Here is a 15,738-nt window from a genome sequence, read left to right as displayed (position 1 = left end):
ATGATTTAAACTTGTTTGATCAATAGGATTTGTCCAAACTATCATATAAAACATGTGAACACCAATGCTTTTCCTCCACTTAATAGTTGTAAGCTACATTTGATGAATGATGTAGCTGATGAGATTTGATGAAAGGAAATTTATATGAAATGATGAAATTTAGAGTTTTGCTTGTTTTTTGTTGTTTTTTTATGAAGGAAATTAAGATAACATAAGATAAAGGTTTTTTAATCTTGAAGGAAATTCTATAGGTCTTATATTATCCTATCTTACCCAAGTTTATACGGTGGCTGAGAGGTGCAAACCAAATTTACATAATGCAAAACACTTTTACAACCTCCAAGACAAATTTACAAGCGACAAAACACTTTTACAAGTCAAAAACACTTTTACAAATCCAAATTTAACCGGAAAGGGAATGTCCCAACTCCGGGGTTGAACCGGAAGTGACAACGAGGAGCGGCTAATGCACTCTGGCGGTCTGATCTGCACCATTTAAACACTCTAAAGACCGACCACACGATAAACAAAACCGCGTCAATCAGTTCATATGTTCCCCACAAAACGGGCAAAACATCACCCGCTCGCTTGGTTCACCATCAACAACAACCAAAAGTAGCATTAGTCGCCCCTCGTCACTTCCGGTTCAACCCCGGAGTTGGGACATTCCCTTTCCGGTTACATTTGGATTTGTAAAAGTGTTTTGTCGCTTGTAAATCCAAAAAGTGCATCCATTTATGTGAAGGTCAAGTACACACTGATGCGATTTTTTATTTTTTTCTTAAATTCATTTAAAGCTTCATTATTGATATCATGATTTTTCAGAAAGAATGGCCTAAAACCCAACCCAAAAACAACTTCTGCCTAACAGGAAGACCAAACTGCAGATGAGAAATAATGATGTCGAGGGACATCCTGGAAGCCAAGGGTTTAAGAGAGTGATGATGTAATAGCACTTTCCCTGTTTGTTGGCTAAAAAGTAAATTATGAAAGTAAGTATGTCATTGCCAGCTGAGGCCCTGTCTTATCGTTCCTTCCATTACAAAATACATTACATAGTTAAGTTCATATATACTGCAGTGGACCCTTTTCTATAAGCCAAATGCAACAAAAGCAGTTTGGAGGACTTTTGCAGGCGTTTGTCTATCTCTGGACTGATTTTATTAAATAGTCCAGAGATAGACAGGATCACAACAGTGACAGATACAGGAACAAAATTTTATAGGTGTCATCAAAATGAAGGTTAAGTTTAAGAGTAGGTACTCATGTAATCATGATCATGTATTAAAGAACATTGAGTACTCCTGGGTCAGAACGTCAACAGGATTAACATTTCCTTCCTATAAGTGTACTTCATTAAAGAACTACAGTTACAACACAACCCTCAGAAACACCCTGAAATGAACGAGTCCACGTAGAACACAAAAATATGTCATTCACCTACAGTGTGCATTTCAGGATTAGTAGTAAAGACCTGTGTAATAACAGTTTCTCAAAGAGGTAAATAAAAGTCTGAAAACCAGTCGAGAATTTACAGGGTATATACACCAATCAGCCACAACATTATGACCACTGACATATTAAGTGAAAAACATCGATCTTGTTATAATACAACGTTCTGCTGGGAAACCTTGAGTCCTGACATTCATGTGGATGTTTGATATGTACCACCCACCTAAGCATTGCAGGTCAAGTAACTCCCTCAATCCCCCTGCCCCCTATGGTAACAGCAGTCGTTGGTGCCGGTGGCCACCCTCAGCAGGACAATGTACCCCGACACACTGCAAGAACTGCTCATTAGTGGCCCGGGGAACAGGACAGAGCTAACGTGTTCACCTGGGTTCCACACTTCCCAAATCCAAATCTTATTGAGCATCCGTGGAATGTGTCAAGATAAACCTGATCTAGGCAGGTCCACCCTGCAACCCACAGGACCCACAGAATTCACTGCCATCATCCCAGTGCCATAGGACATACCCAGACATCCTATATCCATGCCCCACAGGGTCAGAGGAATTTTAGCAGCATAAAGAGGACCAACACAATATTAAGCAGATAGTCATAATGTTCTGCCTGATCAGTGTGTTTGTTTGTGTGTGCACATGTACAATCAGTCCATAGTTTCTCCTGGTGCATATAGGGATCTTTGTGCTAGCATAACCTGCCTTTTACTTAACAAAATAACAATGCCGTGTTATCTGTCTATAAAATAAACTAAATCCCTGTATAGCAGGTACACATGGAAGGCTGTGAAGTATAGCTGACAGAGCAAAGAGGAATAGTGAATTCAGTTTTCAACGGGCTTGATATTAGTCAAGTGACATGCAATTAATTTTTAAATGGATAGAAAGTGCTTTGCGTGTTTCTGCATTTGTGCATGATGGTGCATGGTTTCCCTGCATATACCAAGAAAGACTGTGTACACATGATGACATGAGATGATTAGGTGCATCTGACTTGTGTGTTTGTTGATGGTAGTATAAATGTGGTGATGCGCTGGGACAGGGTTGTGGTAATGAGCCTTGGCAGCAGCTTGCTTTAGTATTAAATGTGCATCTCCCTCCCTTTAAAGGCAATAAAGCATGTTGGGATGCAGTGAAATGTTTACAGCACTGTGGTTGGCTCCTGCAGAATGCCTGGCCATAGAGGACATTATTGCGGCTCACAGCTCTAATCACTCATCTTTGGCAATCAATCAAGGCTCCGCCCACTCTCTTTTTCCCACCCCCACAGAACTTCAGAAGTCTGCATTACAAGGACACTTTAAATGGCCTCCCAGAATGCTTATAATCATCAACCACAGTTAAATAGTTTTTTCATCATTCTTGTTGTGTGTTAGATGGAATTCTATAAAAGTGTAGGTTCTCGTGTTTGGTGGTTGTCTGTAACCTCAAGGTTGCAGAGAACTGTCTAAGGTGTGAACTTTTCACTGAGGGTTTTTCAGAGTCAAGCTCTTGGTGTGAAATGCGGCAATGAGGATGATCTCAAAGAAAGGTGGAGGATGACAACAAAATAATGACAGTGTTGAGGACATAGTGTTTTTTTTTTCTTACACAGTTGAAGGTTAGTCACTCAACCACAACATTTAAAGCACTTGTTTAAAATTTGCCATCAAAACAACTGACCTGTCGAGAGCTTTGAGGGTGTGTTGTGATGACCGGTGTCAGGGGCAGATCTACACAAATATTAATGGGGTATATATATCCCAATCAGCAGGAGTTATCAAATTGGTGCAAATACTGCTGAAATAAATAAGTATCAGTTGTATTTGTCAGGTAATTCTAGACATGAGTTGTTCTTATAAGCTGTCAATCACAATATGCGATTTGATACGTCTAGCAGAGGGGAAAAAGATTTAAACTGAAATAAAGTTCACCGTTTATACTTTAAAGAAACCAGATGCTAGATATGTTAATAATGTTTCTTAAATTTAGCAGCAAATTAGATTGAAAGTAGACATGTCTCTTTTAAGCACTTTTTCGGGAAATATGCATTTGTGTGATCTATGCTTATGTGAGGCCTGTCACTGATTACATTAATTCACCTTGAACAGAGTCAAGATAACAGTCCATTTATTGTTTTAGGTTTGTGGGTTTATTTTTTGACGTTGATTATTTGGGACATTTCTTAAATTTTTTCACACTATAATTCCAATATCTGGACATTCTTAAGAATGAAGGGTCTTCTTATGATTTTACAATTAAAAGATTAACTACATCAGATAATATTTTGTCCAAAAATGATTGGGAAAAGTGTATTTCTTACTCAGATGTATAATACTGAAGCACTATTCATACCATGTGGACCAACTGGACCTTTGATTTCCCATTTGCTGTCTGCTCTCTGCATGCCTTCTTTTCTTTCACTCTCTTAACTCTTCTTCCTGCATCTCCTCTCTGTGCTGCTCTTCCCGGTCTCTTCTTTTAGGCAGGCGAGATATAGACAGGAACCTTATATAGAGCTGCACATTGAAGAGGTTACATCTAAGTCTTTTTTTTGAGTGGAAGCAATTATTTTCATGGAAAAACTAATAAACATGTAACTACAATACAGAGTGCAGATGTTAAATCAGTGACTGAAGAGGGACTTTAATTCCACCTTTGTATATATGTCATTATATTGAATATTAATTCATACATTGTACATACTAACTATATATTTTACAGTATTTCAGTGTCAGGCAGTTGATAGTGCAAAGTGATGGAAGGATAGGAGAAGAAAGGAGGGATTGCATGCAACAAGGAATTTTTGGGCAATTCTAGGACATCTGTCTTATTATGCACTGCCTGTCCAAAAGAAAAAAAGAAAAAAGAAAATCGTCACCTGGATTTCACTAAGCAAATAGGTAAGAGCCTTCCATTGGATAATTACTGCAGTGATGAATATGTTTCAGCTGGCAACAACTTATTTAACACTAGCTGATGCAGTGAGGAGCTTCTCATTTCTTAAACAACCATGTTTAAGAAATTAGAAGCGTGAAGACATTTCCTGTGGTCATGGAAAGGATGTTAATCTGTCTCAGAAGGGTCAAAATATTGTCCTGCATCAAGCAAAGAAAACAACTAAGGAGATTTCAGAAACTACTAAAATCGGGTTAAGAACCGTTCAATGCATTATTAAAACCTGAAGGATAGCGGTGAACCATCATCTTCCAGGAACAAATGTGGTCGGTCATGTGATCTGATGAGTCCAGATTTACCCTGTTCCAAAGTGAAGGGTAAGAAAAGAGGCAGATGAAGTGATGCACTCATCATGTCTAGTGTCTACCAGCCTGTGGGGGTTAGAGTTATGATCTGGAGTTGGTCAGGTTCAGCAACGTTATGCTCCCAAAGAATGAGGTCAGCTGATTACCTGAATGTACTGAATGACCAGGTCTTTCCATCAATGGAATTTGTCTTCCCTAATGGCATGGGCATGTTCCAAGATGACGATGCCAGGATTCATGGGGCTCACGTTGTGAATGAGTGGCTCAAGGAGCATGAGACATCATTTCCACATGTGGATTGGCCACTACAGAGTCCAGACCTCAGCCTCATTGAGAATCTTTGGGATGCTCTGGAGAAGACTTTGTTGCAGCGGACGGACTCTTCCATCATCAATATAAGATCTTTGCAGAAAATTAATGCAAATCTGGACAGAAATAAATGCTGTGACATTGCAGAAGCTTATCGAAACAATGCTACGATGAATGTGTGCTATTCTCAAAGCTAAACGTGGTCCAACGAAATATTAGAGTGCGTAACTTTTTTTTTGGGCCAAGCACTGTATATTCCTTGCACTAAATTATTCACCAAGATGCTTGTGTGTCTGACTGCATTTGGTGAATGTCAACACTGATGTGAAGTCACAGTTAAGTACTCAACTTTTTAGTTCTTAGTCCAACTTGATTTTTTTAAGTATTCACCATAATTAATAGTCACTGCTGCAAACTTGTTACCGATCCTGCACTTTTGTGTTGCTCTTGTCACACATCTCCATGTACTGATGAATTATACCAATAACATTTTGTAAACACTTTTTACAAACACTTGATACTGCACTGTAGCTTCACCTGTCTTTCCGAGGTATGCAGTGCTGCACATTTATCAAACAATGTCAGTAAAATCAATGAAAGACAAGGTATATTAAATCTTACATTATTAACGTATGAAATGGTCAAGCGACTTACCTACATAATCTCGCAACATGGGCATCCTTTTGAATTAACTGGAAAGAAAACTACTATGTCTACCTTATGAGTAGAGTTTTTTTCTTTTCTTTTCATTGAAACCTGGTCTTGAAATCTGTCACAGATTTAATTTCCTCCTCTCTACAACATTTCTTTTATCACGCCTCGCAAGACAAGATGGAGAAGATGAAACTAACCAAAGAAAGAGTAGTTGTTCCTATCAGCACCAGCTGTGTGTTTTAGTTCATGATGAAAAGATGTCTGGTTTTGTTTATTAGTAAGAAAGAAGTAGGCTGCTATGCTTTTGACTGAGCAAGACTAATTAAAATCCCTGTAGAGCTAGGACTTTTCTATCTGCTGCTAAACCTTTCTGTGCTTTGGAAATGCATTTCTATTTTTAGGTTATCCAATTTGTGTCATGCCTGGCAAAATCTGTGTGTGTGACCATATCTATGCAGAAATGTGAACTGGCTGTGCAGTAGATATTCAGAACAACAGTATGGCAACAAGCTAGCGAAAAAAAATGTGATTAGTTCATCTGAAAACAGCATCTATTATGTTATTATTTGTTCAAGGGAGAACAGTGATACTTCACATCATTTGTATTGCTTATTATGATAGAGATTATTGCTATATATTATAATATTTCTGATATTTACCTGAGGGGTATTGAAGAGAGAAGGCCATGTATCATGATGTTTGCTGCAGTGCTGTCTCAGTGAAGGAAAACAACCTCACACACCACTTAGAGTACATGCAGAGATGTGAAAGGGAAGAAATAATTTGTGGTACTGCACAAGACAGGTGTCAGTGTGTCCTCTTTGCTGGCCATAAAAGTTAATTAAAGAAAAGGAATTTTTATTGTGCTCGGTTGCTCAAGCACAGGCACCGGGCTGCTGCTTAATAACAGCCTATCTTGGAGCCCTCAGAGCTGCTTCTCCTGAAGCTGCTGTCAAGAGAGGTGTACAGCTGAATAATGGCTGACTGCAGATGTGTGTACTGTATTTGTGCCTGCACAGACATTCAGTCTTATTCTACATCCACTGCCATATGTGGTGTTGGTAGTCAAGTATAGTATAAGAATGTATCTGGGAACTCTTGAGTTTTATGAGGACCATTTAATCAGAATAAGTGTAGTCAATTTTCTTCTCTTCACAACATTTTTGGAGTACACTTAACAAAGGAGTAACTAGGGTATGACACACTTCTTCAGAACAATGTCTTTTTTTCTTTAGAATATGTTTATTGAATATTAATATAATAATTACTCAAGAAGTATGCTTAAGTGAACAAATTTAGAAGGTAGTTAAATCATAGTAGATTTCAACTGCGTTCTTCTAAAGCTAAGTATAAATGCATGTGCCCATGGTTATATTTATGAATGCAAACTTGTCACATTTGTGTAATTTTAACATTATTGTAAAATTTTGATGTTTCCCTTATTTCAGCTGCAACATAAATGTTAGATAACACATACAGAAGTAGTTTTTAATTATTTCAAAAACACTATGATTATTTGCCATTAAAGAGATTATAACTTCAACACAATTTTACTGTCACTGATCTTTATATTCTTGACATAAAAATAATGTCACATCACTTAGTACTACAACAAGCTAACATACTATGACCTTTTTATCTTCACATAATGTCACCTAGTTAGCCTGTTCGACCGATAATGGTACATTTTCCTGAGTTTACCTTAAACCTACATAATAACAATGTAAATGTACACAAAACCTGTAGTTCAGTACTTTTTTAGGAACAACAGAGAAAACTAAAGAAATGCATAAATTAACATTTATTGTCATCTCTATTCAAAAAAATGAAAGCCACTCAAAAGTCTCTAATTGACATTAATTACTCCACCAAGGAACGCAGCAGAGTTATATGATGATCGGCATATGTTTGTTTGAAAATTGAGGATGTGTCATTGCAAACTGAATGTTTCATACCAAACAGTTTGGGACAAACTTCTGTACAATCCAGCAAAACAGTTTTCTCATATACAGATTTAACTCTAACAGGCACAACTGAAAGGAACATTTTCTTTTCACTTAGCTTTTGTACTATGTATGCGTTTGTACTTTATTTATTCAATGCTTCTTTTCCTTTATCTTTATATGACTTTTTCTTCACTAGGTGTTTGTCTGATGGCTGTTGTTTAGATGTTGCGTGGTTGTTTGTTATGACTGACATAACTAGTTCTGTGCTCTTTGTGTGCTCCAAGACAAACTGCCTTTTGGAAACAACAGACATTGTTTTAACCTGTTTTTAGCTTTTTCTTGATTTTATCTTCTAAGTAGACAATTGCCTAATCTACAAATATAAAACATGAAGCATGTCCTGTGACAAAAATCACAAACAAAAGATTTTGAATAAGAACCCCCACTTTAAAAATTACGTTCAACTTAAACATACACAGTTTTAAGACAAACATAAAAACAGAAAAAAGATATGGTACTTGTCAAATTACTACACTTCAGTACAGTTAGGGGTTAGAGGCAATGCCACTAAAATGTTTAACTTTAACTTATCTAAAGCATGTTGTATCTAATGTATTTCAGTTTATCTGTCAATGAGCTAAACGGAGCAGCAACATGTGATTGGCAGTTTTTTCAACATTTACATTTATGATCTGGAGCTGCATCCAAGTAGTATTCTTTGCATTTGTTCAGTAAGTTGGCAGCTAATTTTTGTCTGCTATATCTTGTTAGTTTGCCAGCTAACTTTAGCCTAATGCACAATCCACAGAGAAGTTGCTTGATGAAGTTTGCTTAAGATTAAAGTTTTTGGATTAAGTTAACTCGTAGAGTAAACTGTTAGTGCTACCTGTTCATAGTTTTTTTAAATTGGACCGACTCTACCCTTGTTTTGTTTTGAGGTACGTAAAGAGTGGAAAAAAAGGTTCAAATAATGAATGATCCATAAGACTGAAAAAAATATAAAGATTTAGTGTTTTAGCCGTATCATCAGCTCTACTTAGAACACTGCTGTGTGGAAAGAAATGTCACCATGCTGTTAAAGAATTACTTTTACTCAGTTGTACACTACATTTAGTTGCAGCTGATCTATAGTCCAGCAACAGTCCAACAAAAATAGACTTGTTTTTTTTTTTGTTTGTTTTTATTCTTTTCTGCTTCTTCCTTCTTTTACTAAAGGCATCTTCCCAATGTCCTCATTACCTACTGCTCGGCTACGCACTTGTTTGATTACTGGCAAAGCTGTGAATTACAAATATTCCATTGCTCTAATAGTGATTTAACATTTAATTCAAAACTATTTTATTTATACAACACTAATTCGCAAAATACATCATCTCCATGTGCTTCAGTTAGATCAAGGCCTTATCTGATTTAAAAGACAAATCCAACGATTCCCTTTGGGCAAACACTTGGCGAAACTTCCTTTCAGCAGACTGAAACCTCTGGCAGAACCAGGCTCAGGGAGGGTGACCATCTGTCTTGACCAGTTTGGGTAAGGGAAGAGGGGGAAAGATAGCAGTGAGAAACAGACAGACAGACATCTGTTTTACCAGGACTTAAATAGTTTATAATTATAAGTAAATGAAATGGATCAGTCATCCAGATTTTCTCAGGACCAGGGCTGGGCAAGTTGCTTCACACCATTGTTTTTACTAATAATTAGATATGATACATATTTTGCATTGTGGTAAACTCTTACAAAGAGCTTCCTGCAAGTAGTATTTATTTACCAGAAATTTCATGCTACTTTGTGCTATTTGAAATAGCAATCTTCTTGTTACTGCAACAGGCTGTTTTTGGAAACTCCTTGCAGTACATGAACAGTATGCTAGAGCTGGCTATCATAGGTGGTAATACATTACTCTAACTTTCACAATTTAGATGCAGAATATCTTTAGATCCACATTAGATACGGCACATTGTTGGTCGAGGTATAGGGCAGGTCCAATCACACAGCGGTCCTAACAATAAATGTCATTAGAGTTAGCTGCTAGGTGAAACTTAAAGAAAACACTACACTGGGCAGTCATTGGCTGATTGTGCCAATTTGCCACCCTCAAACGAGAGGCCTACATGTAGTTCAACTTTAATTACCAGGAAGAACTTGGTAGTAGATGAAGTGGCAGTGGAGGAGATGAGAAAGGGAGGAGGGGAAGGGAGGAGTGATGAGGTGGGGGGGACCCTGAGAGGAGCAGAGGGGTGCAGCAGTAAAGGATGCATTAAGCAATTAAAGTTGGGGAGCAGCAGAATGAAGTGATGCAGTGATTTTTCCTGTAATTGTCACAGCCATAGCGGATGATTACATGGAAGCAGAAGAGAGAGGAAGTAACAGCAACACTATGCTATATATCAGCAGGCTGCTTTGACAGTTTTTCATGCATCACAGTCAACGGAATACACACAAATACTGTCGATATAAAACACATCACACGTTCAGTGCTGTATTATGACAAGATAATTGTATGTATCCCCTAGGTAATTAAGTCTAATACGATCCAGCAGAATCAAATTTGCTTTCCTAACGCCAATACTCCAAAATGCCCCCGCAACAGAAATGCATCTGCATATTCACACAATCTGCACACTTATGCTTAAATAATTATGTATGCATCAATATTTGATGAACAACAAAGACGTTAGCGCCCTGCAGTATTTTTAAGCTTGAGCCATGGGATTATGTTAACAGTGTTCACACAGCCTCATCTATGATTCATTTATTGCCAGAACCCGAGCCACTGCTGTTTTACTCCTCGGAGCGTCGTCGATTCTGTCTGCGGGAGATACCCAGTGGAAAGACAGAGGGTAGGGGACAGAACGGAAGGATGTGTCTGAAAAGAAAGATGGTAACAACAGAGAAACGTAACCTGTGGTGGGTGTTCAGTTTGAAGCTGCAGTCCCCTGCCCCCACCACCCCTCCACCCCCCATCCTCATTCTGTTTTTGCTCCTTTCAGTCCGTCCCTCCCTCCTTTTACTGCAGGTCTTTCCAGCTCTCATTAATGCTAATTTATGCAGCCTGGCTGGCACAAAACTAGTAGGGTGGGTCTTCTCCCTTGATTACCAGCAGTGAGAGCAGGGGGTGGGGAGTGGAGGGGAGTGCGCTGGGGGTGAGGGTGACCTGGACAGACACCTCATTTAATTTAATACATTGGAGCATGCAGCAGCGGGGGAGTTGAGGCGAGGGAGGGAGATAATCAAGAGGCTGGGCCCTTATAAATGTGCTCTGAGATGACATGGAAGAGATTGGATTTGGAAACGAAGAGCAAAGAAGAGCAAAGCCAAGCGGAACACTATTGATTGATTCCATTCAAGTGATCGTACCCACTGATGAGGAATGAGTTTTTCTTTTTTTTTTTTCTGAGGGAGGAGGATCTGATGAGCTTTTTTTAAAATTCAACATAAGTGTTTTCATTGCCTATCCCTTATTCAGCAAACTCTCCCCCCTACAGTCCCAGTTGCAGAAATAAATAGTCACCATAAATTCCTGTTATGCAGCAAAGTGCTCTACAAACAGCAAACTCACCAGAATTGGAAACATGGTTACCCGGTGGATACAAAATGTAAAATGTATAAAGCCACTAAACTTAAGGATGCAGTGCAACAGCCATAGCCATGAGGATGAAATTCAGAATGAGAATTCCTCCTTAATAGAAGGAACTGTTATGCATAATTAATTTGAGAAATGCACATTCGTCAGTGTAATTAATTCTACTTGATTATGGATGAGCATAAAAATATATAAATTCATGTACAGTATCATGTAATCCATCAGAAAAGCCAGAAAACTAGACCTTGGGTTCAATTTGTGTTAACTCTGTCCTCTAAATTAGTGGAGGAACAATATAATGTCATATAGTATTTTCCAGTGCAACACCACCATAAACACTGTCCATGTCAATAAAACCCACACATGTTGAGTAAAGATAAAATGTCATTTTCTATTGGATAGCATTACTGTATATTGTACAGTTGTTTCTGTGTCTTTGGTCACTCAATTTAGCATTTCACTGTCAGACAAAGATGAGAAGCTGACATGACAAAATTTAACATTATACAGATGTTCTCCGGTCTCCTGCTGTGCCCTTAAGAAGATTATTCTTTTTGCATCCAGACTCCAGAATTCAGAGCTAACAGCCATGTCAGCCTGGGTTCAGTGCTGCACAGCTTTAAGGTAAAGTGATACCTAAACCTCAGCTGTTTCTCTCCTCTAAAGATGAACAGTCCCATCCTGAGGCTAGTGTACCGCTCAAAAATGTCAGCTGAGGGTTGAAACACCACCCGCCCGTCCCTCCATCCGTACTGTGACGAATGGCAGGAAATCAGATGGTGGCCATGACAGGCAGATTATGAGATCCCTCTGTCTACATGACTTAGCCCTGTCTGTGCTTCTTAATCGTTAAATGTGATTAAAGCAAACAAACGAAGTATTATTAGATTAGTCAGAAGGACATGGAGTCTTTGTTGCTGATTATCTTTTCCTTTTTAATGAAATGCTGCTTGAAATTAACATGGCTTCCACTAATTTGATTTAGCATTGCCCCGAGAAATACCAGACAACTCTCATATGCCTGCAGACAGTTTGAGATGCTTGTCAGGGGATTGAGATCAAATGTTGGAGCAAGGCAAACATTTCCATTCTTCTGCAAAGTTCACAGGACTCAATTGAGCTCCTGGTGCTGCAAATCAGATGATTTTAGGTGACACCTGAGAAAGAGCAGTTACAGATGAAGTTGAAAATGCAGAAAACAGATTACTCAATTAAAAGTATGCAAACAGGACCTCTACAAGTCACTATCTGAGTGAAAGTAATACTGTAGCGGTCACTTTAATGGACACTCAGCTATGCTAGTGCTGATACTGTTCATTAGAAAGCTGTTGTGCGCTTGGATTAAAGAGGGGTTGTGTTTGCATGAATAGTGTGTGTGTCTGTAAATGGCAGCGGGTGCTGCATTGTTGTTGAAAATAATCCTGTCAGCATAATCCTCCTTTGTGAGGTTCATTAATTGCATTTAAGATAGGATGCAATCTAGCTGATTCAGGCCCTGCTCTTGATCCCTTCTCAGCTTTTGCTGCACAAAGCCCCTGTCACTTCAAAGGCTAAAGGGTCGGCTAAAGGGTGCTTTCAGATTTTCATTTAAATATACACAGCTTTTTCATTCCTTTAACTCATATGCAGTGTGGCTGCATTGTGTATACAGTGGCAAAATGAATTTAACAGCTCGCCATGTACAGAGGGCAGCTGTGACTTGCTTTGTTTGCTGGGACAACAAGGATAATGAATTCTCATTATGGAAATGCTTATCATATAGTGTAGGGTCTGAATTAAAAAACTTAAATTCCAAATTTTTAAGCAACATATTCTACCCATGTGAGTACATAACATGAGACATATATTTTTGTTGCTGTTTTCTATTGTTTGTGTCATACGTAAACTCGATTCCTAGTGGTGCAGGCAGCAATGCAATATTTACATAATACTATACTGGAATGGAAATGGTTTCACTCTTGAATTGGTCTTTTTCATCTGTAACGACACCAGTCGTAACTTTAAATTCAAATTCATATGGTTAAATAGCTTTTACATAGTAACCTCACAAAGAATAACAAATGTGAGAAGTAGGATTTAGATGACACATGGACTCTCATACACACCAACCTTTCTCTGCACACAATAAGTTACTAAAGCTACAGTAAACCCGCAGCTGAGCTATAAAATATTTTCTAAATTTCTTCCATAATTTCTTCATTTATTTTGGCTAAGAGTTGCTTTTGAACCATAGTTACCAATCAGATCCTCCATAGCGACTTGAGCAGCCCTTTGTGCGATTGAAGCACAGCTTGTTCTTGCAAGCTTTGCCTACGAATTACTCTCCATTTTTATTTTCCTGAATGAAACTTTAGGAAATCCATTTACAATGGCCTCTACAGCTTTGGCTGTCAAAGATACAGCCGCTTAAAACCAAAGGTCACCTCCACACTTGTTTAATAGCTACTCAGAGCACCTTGGTGAGTGTGTTTTTGCCCTGACTGGCCATAAATACTCACGGACACGGCTGGGTTTATCTTTCTCACTGTTTTAAAGGGGTATCTCCTTTCTGAATGAAAACACAATCAAAAGCTCAACCTCTGATCTCTTGTGGCTCTGAGGAGAACAGGTACTGTATAGATAATTTCAATGTCCATGCAAACATCTAAAACCAGTCTCTGTCCACCTCTATCAATATGTTTCAGACACTCATATTTTTGACAAAATATTCTCACAGATATAGCTTCTTTTTCTAGCTGTGGTGGCAATTGTTTTCACAGTGCAAACTTGGATTATGAGTTGTTAAAGCTGAAGTGTTGGATTTTTACAAATATAGAAATATTTGTTACATTCAGGCCAAATTAGTTCAGACAGTGCGGTTTAAGCCTAACAGTGCCAGGTAAATCTCTGTGTATGTTACAGTAAATCTGTTTTCTGTGACGGTATTACCCAACTGGCACACCAGTAGCAATGGGTTTCACTTTAACCAGCAAAGATTGGAATGCCAGAGTTGAGACCCGTAGTAACTATAGTGATAGAAACAGAGGAGGCTACAGCAGCTAGGAGTATGGTGGAGCCATAGAGTCTATGATGGAGCCAGTGGGCTTCTGATGCTCCAGATATAAAAAAGAAAAGAAACTTGGTGTTTAGAGGAAGGATTATACCCTGACAGAAAGTGATTAGAGGTGAGATATACACCGTAAAAAGGCATCAACAGTGTTGCCAGAATAATGATACAGTTGTTCTGCACTACAGGTTTTAAGATGCAGGAATCTCACCTAACCACACTTGATGTCCTCTACAAAACTGAAAGCGAGCAAGTGTCCAAGCCACTGGTAGGCATTGTTCCAGCGATGCTTTTTTCCCCTTTTTTTCTTTTTGAATTCACCCTGCAGACAACAAAAGCAGGTCCCCAAGTTTTAAAAGGAAAGCTTTGTTAACTGATTAATGGAATTGGAAATATTACACCTGCTGCACACAAGCTTCTAATGTTGTGTCTATCTATCTATCTATCTATCTGTCTGTCTGTCTGTCTGTCTGTCTGTCTGTCTGTCTGTCTGTCTGTCTGTCTGTCTGTCTGTCTGTCTGTCTGTCTGTCTGTCTATCTGTCTATCTGTCTATATCTGTCTATCTATCTATAGATAGATAGATATAGACAGATAGATAGATAGATAGACAGACAGACAGATAGACAGATAGATAGATAGATAGATAGATAGATAGATAGACAGATAGATAGATAGATAGACAGATAGACAGACAGATAGATAGATAGATAGATAGATAGATAGATAGATAGATAGATAGATAGATAGATAGATAGATAGGCATATAGGCATCTTGCTAGGCTAGCGCAGAGTTATCAGATTGAAAGTAAGCATTTACAATGAATATTTGGGAAATAATTCAGTAAGGCACTGTTAATATCAGAACCAGAGATGAATAAGGTAAAGAACCTCCATCTGTTTGTCTCTAGGTATCTGTAGTGGAAGAGAAAGTACTACTGCAGCTTGTCAAATGTCACAAAAACATGTAACTATATAAGGGCTGTTAGAATTGCTTGCTTGAGCGTTTTGCCTAGTTGAAAGCACAATGTTATGTCTTATGCTATGCAGATATCGTGCTGGGACACTTGTCTTATGATTATTTTGATTTGAGTTGGTTTGCTGAAGTATTGACAGATTTTGCCACATAGTTGTTTGTAATTTGTGTCAAATATTTTCATTTTATGCTATGTAGCACTTCATTGCCTATATGTTACTGAAAGTGTATTTATCCAGAGGATGAGCATTTTAATCAAAAAAGGCAGTACAGCAGGACAATGTCAAAAATGGTCTGCAATAGCTGCATATGAACAGAATACCTGCTGTTAAATGTTCTTTCCCTGTATTATGCAGAAGGTGGCAGGTGCATGTTTTATGGTTTGTACTATGATTAGTATGTCTCCCTCAGTGATGTGTGATTATTGATATTAACATTTCTGCTGTGTGTTGTTACGTTTTCTCAGCTTTACTTTAATTGTGGTCTTTCAAGCATATCTATCTCTTTCTTCAGATTTTTT

The sequence above is a fragment of the Amphiprion ocellaris genome, chromosome 1, assembly GCF_022539595.1.
Source record: "Amphiprion ocellaris isolate individual 3 ecotype Okinawa chromosome 1, ASM2253959v1, whole genome shotgun sequence".
In the NCBI taxonomy this organism is placed as follows: domain Eukaryota; kingdom Metazoa; phylum Chordata; class Actinopteri; family Pomacentridae; genus Amphiprion; species Amphiprion ocellaris.
Note: the sequence above shows the minus strand (reverse complement) of the source record.